At 45.5% G+C, this 5,423-nt stretch overlaps 1 pseudogene; it reads right to left on the reverse strand.

The window, feature by feature from the left end:
* Nucleotides 1–2,270: 2,270 nt before the first annotated feature.
* On the reverse strand, nucleotides 2,271–4,932 carry LOC125519293 (annotated as a pseudogene).
* Between the last annotated feature and the right edge of the window lie 491 nt (nucleotides 4,933–5,423).

The following is a 5,423-nucleotide window of genomic DNA, read 5'->3' on the forward strand; positions in this document are numbered from 1 at the left end:
AGGGATGGCTGCCTGTGATGCCACAACGATAAAAATGTGCACCACTTGTACGGGCATTTTTCTTCACAAGGGAGAACAAAGAAAGACGAGAGGTACATGCTCATATTGGATGCGCAAAAAGAAAGGATGGGCTGGGACTGAGATAGGGTGAACAACATGTTACAAATTGAAAGAAACACGTTAACAATTAAGAGGGAGAAAATAGAGTTGGAGAAGAAAGAAGTGTATATCAAATGGGAGATCTAGAAGGCCCAGACTTTTGGATCAATAGAGATTGAGAAGGAGAGGTTGCAACTAGCTCGAGACACGGAGGATTCCAAGATAATGTTGGCGGACGCAAGCCTCTTGGATGTGGAAGCAAAGAAGTGTCTTGGGAGTAGGAAGAAGGAGATCAACGAACGTAAGGAGTACGAGGCGGGGAGAGCGGCAGTGGCAGCAGCGGAAGCCGAATGGGCAGTGGCCGCGGCAAAGGTGGCACAGATGGCGTACGATGAGTGATACGTCTCCGTCGTATCTACAATCTTTGATTGTTTCATGCCATTATCTTACAACTTTTACATACTTTTGGCAAAAATTTATATGATTTTCTTGGACTAACATATTGATCCAGTGCCTAGTGACAGTTCTTGTTTGTTGCATGTTTTTTGTTCGCAGAAAATTCATACCAAACGAAGTCCGAACGCGATAAAAATTTATGGAGATGTATTTTGGGAGATCGAGAATCCATATCCCCAACCACCACTCATAAGGATCAATGATAAAATATGCTCCAACCTCACTGCTAATGTCAGCGGCCACCACTTTACATGCATGCATATTTACTTGTGTAAAGACTTACTTCCCTTAACACCATTATTAATACTCAACTTTAATTCTTTTACTAGCATGCCCCCATATTACAGCCTCAATATCGCAAAACTATTGCAAGTGAATCAAACATATCATATTCAGTGATCTGCAAATTTTATGTAGGATTTTATTTCTAACCATGTGCAGACTAATTTACGTATCCAAGAAAGAAGTTTATCTCAAATGGGAGATCCAGAAGGCCCAGATTTTTGAATCAATAGAGATTAAGAACGAGAGGTTGCAACTAGCTCGAGACACGGAGGATTCCAGGATAATGTTCGCGGATGAAGACTCTTGGATGCGGAAGCAAAGAAGTGGCTTAAGGGTAGGAAGAAGGAGATTAACGAACGTAGGGAGTACGAGGCGGGAAGAGCGGCGGTGTCAACAGTGGAAGCCGAACGGGCCGTTGCCGCAACAAAGCAGGTGGCACAGATGGCGTATGATGAGTGATCATCACATTGGGCAGACATGGCTCGGACTTGAGTTTTTTTGGCATGTCCGAATTATTGAACTATGATTTATTTTGCTTTGTTACACTGTTGAATTGTTGAATTATGATGAAACTGTGCTATATGATCTACATGTATGGATTGCATGAATTTAAGACTTTAGATTTGCGGTGTGTGGTTGCCCAGCAGGCAATATGAGAGGCCATCCAGCGCCTTCCAGGGTCACACCCGGACAAGCTCACAGACGTTTAGGGGGGCCCAATGACCCATGAAAACCTGAATGATGCACAAAATTTCATCCAAACTGTTACACAATCCCGAGTCTGCTAACATCTTCGTTTCTGATCCACATGTGTCCATTAGCCCCAACCTAAGAGCAACACCGACTTATGAGAGGCCTAGGCCCTCTCCCTCAAAAGACTAGCCTGTTAAAAGGAGACACCCCATCTTTATATGTCGTGTTTTGTCTCCCTTGATTATCTCACAGCCGACGTGGGATTAAAACCAACACCAACCTGCATATTCGAACATTTCCCTACAACCAGGAAACTTCGGAAGATAGAATCAAATGATCTTATGAATAAAATATCTTCCATGCAACAATTATAACACCGCAAAACTAGTCTGCACTTTCATTCGCAGCATGGAATTGGCTATCTGAGTTTCTTTTTTGCGGGAAACTGTCAATTTATTCTTCTTCAATCATGACAGTACACTGAAAACCGGAAATAATGAAAATTACATCCAGATTTATAGACCACCTAGTGACGACTGCACGCACTGAAGCAAGCTGAAGGCACGCCGTCATCACCGTCCCTCTCTCATCGGAGTTGGACATAACTTATTAGAGTAGACAGTCAAAAAATCTATCATGCTAAGGCCTTATAGGAGTAACGCACTAGAACAATATGACAGGACACAAATTAACTAAGTGCTACTCCGTACTAGACTACACATAACACCAGCTATGCATCAATTCTTCCTCCCGCGTGCAGCCTTGAGAAGGTCAGCCAGCACCCGAGGGCAGGTCGCCTCCAGCTGCTTGTAGCCCTCCGTCGCTAACACGGCACCAAGAATCGCCGGCGTTTGAACGATGAACTCAACGCACCTCCGACTAAGTTTTTTTACCGGAGCCGGGAGCTACCGGTGGAGAATCTGCCGTTCAATTGCTTTTTTTGAGATTCGTGCCAACTTTTTGTGTATAAAGTAAAAATAATTTACTATGCAATACAAGCAGTAGACAAAGGAATACATCTGTGCATGTCAGATGCGTGGCAGCTTTAGATGTGACTTGGTGGAAAAGGACGGCGCATGGGTTCTCTCCCCCAAACAAAGTAGTTGCATTTTATTTGCTGATCATATTTTGAATGGTTAACAGCTTATGAACCAAATTTTCATTAATGAATTTTTTTGTACATTTGAATTCAGGGTGATGAGACCTTTAAAACAAGACCGGTCTTGGATACAATTTGGCTAGATTGAATTTTTACTGGTTCAATTAATTTCACATTACAAAAAATAGGATTTTACTCATTTCAATAAACAGAGTTTACTCATTCCAAAAAAATTATTTCACTAATTTGAAATACGGATTTCACTCATTTACAAATTTATTTTATTATTTCAAACTAATATTTCATTTATTTCAAATAACTGATTTCACTCAGTTGAAAAAACTTACTTCACTCATTTCAGAGAACACATTAGATTCACTCATTTGAAGTACTATATTCCACTCGTTTAAAAAACTTATTTCACACATCACAAAAAAAATATTTTCAAACTTTGTTTCACTCGTTTCAAGAAACTAATTTCACTTATTTCAGAAAACACATTACATTCAGTCAATTGAAATACTATATTTCACCTGTTTCAAAAAGTAATTTTACTCATTACAAAAGATAGATTCCGCTCATTTCACTAGTTTCAGAAAACACATTACACTTACAATATACAGAAATAAATAAGGATTTTTCACAAAAATAATATTTCAATTAAAAAACTATTTCACTCATATAAAAAATATCATTCAAACACATATTTCTCTGCAGTAATTAAAATCTATGAAATTAGTGAAATTAGATTTTTGAACTAAGTGAGATCTATGAAAATAGCTACTTTTTGAAATGTGTGAAACATGTTATTTTTAAATCTGACTGACATAAGCAGTTTCACACAGAGTGAAATAACATGTTTCATATGTTCCATATATAGAGTGAAATAAATTTCGAATACTGAAATAAGCAGTTTCACACAGAATATATAGAGTGAAATAAGTTAACTGAAATGTTGAAATTAAATGTATTTGAAATCTATCCAAAATTGATCTTGTTCTAAAGGTCTTGACACCCGGAGATTAAATATATAAAATATTTCACATATGTAATTTTAGTTTAAAAGATATTAACGGTTAAAAATGTCAAATGAAATTTAAATGGGTACCTTTGTTATGGGGGCCAGAGGAGGAGAGTATGTCTGAGCCATGCATGCATCATACTGACAAAAAGTGCTGACAAGAGTTGACAAGATGTTTCATACATGATGATGTTGAAGAGAATACAAAGAAATACTAGTATGCATGTAGACAGCGTGCACCAATCTCAAAGAATTTAAGGATGGATTTAGCACCGGTACATCCCTGCACCTGTAAAAAGAGGTTTGCGAACGCACCTCGGCTTGAGCCGTGGGCAGTTGTTCAGCTCCGCCAGATTCAGAATCGTGGCCGCCGTCCCGACGCTAACGCTAGCAGAGATCTTCTGCGAGCAGATCAGCTTGAGCCTTTCCAACCCATACCTGTCCGCGGCCGCGAGGAGGCCACAGGTCAACGCCACCGACTCCTCACCGTCGTGTCGGTCGAGCTCCGGTGTCGTGTCGGTGTAGATGAAGTGCAGCATGGCCTTGAACTCCGCCGCCTCCATGCCGTGGACCTCCAGGCGCCGCGCGCACTTCTTGTCGCTCGCGTCCCCGAAGAACTCGGCCATGAAGAGCGGTGACCTCGCGGCCAGGACGACCTTGTGCGCTGCGCGGCAAACGTTTCGCCGGAGACAACGAACGTGATGTCGGATCCCGTCCCGCTCCGCAGGAGCTCCCCTAGGTGCCGGTCCAGGTCTGAGGCCGGCACAGGAAGCGACGCGGGCACGTCCACGCCTGGGCGCTGTTCCCGGAGCACCGTGACGGCGCATTTCACGGTGAGGGTGCCGTCGCCCCGGAGGTAGCCGGAGATCTCGAGGTCGCGCCTGTGCGCCAGCACGAGCGGCGCCGACTCGCCGCCGCAGTGGCGCGGGAAGGCTGCGGACACCGTCCTGGGCTCCGACTGCTCGGCCAAACCCGCGGGATCGACGAGCCAGCAGTCTAGGCGCGCAGTGACGACGTCTCCGGTGGCGGCGGGATGGGCGAGGAGCACGAGCTTGAGCGACATCCACATGCTGCACACCGAGGACGCAGGGTAGCAGCGGATCTCCCACTCGTGCCAGCCGACGCTCCACCTGGACCATACCACGATGCACTCGTCGTGACCGCTGGCTACCGTGGCCGGGGCCGTGGGAGTCGAGCTGAAGCCGTCGATCTTGAACGTCCGCACGGAGCGCGCGGCATCGGCGAGGTTCCTGGTCGGTCCGACTTGGGCGTTACCCATGGCTCTTGTTTTGCCTGTGCTTGATTCGATTTGTGGAACACAGAGTACTCGGCACGTGTGCGCGTAGAGAGCGACTTTCGATCGCAAGAGAAAACACACGTCCGTGCATGTATTTATCTGGAGGACTCGATCGAGGAAACCTACACGGACAAGTAGACCGTGTAGGAGTACGATCCGAGAACAAGTGCTCATAGGTACGGGCTCAACACGTTGATCGATTTGTTCTAAATTCACACCCACACGCCGCCGGCCGGCCAGCAACATGCCGACAGCGAGGCCCACCCATGGCGGGGCTGGACGCGGGGCTAAGCCCTATCCTCCCAGACCATGTCATCGAGGACATCTTAGCGCGGTTGCCGGCCAAGTCCGTGCACAGGTGCCGCTGCCTCTCTCGCGCCTGGGCCGCCACGCTCGCCTCCGATGACTTCGCAGACCTCCACCTTCGCCTAGCCAACGGCCAAGGCGGCCCTAGGGTCCTCCTCCTGCAGGAA

This window comes from Triticum urartu, chromosome 7, assembly GCF_003073215.2.
Source record: "Triticum urartu cultivar G1812 chromosome 7, Tu2.1, whole genome shotgun sequence".
NCBI classification, from domain to species: Eukaryota; Viridiplantae; Streptophyta; class Magnoliopsida; order Poales; family Poaceae; genus Triticum; species Triticum urartu.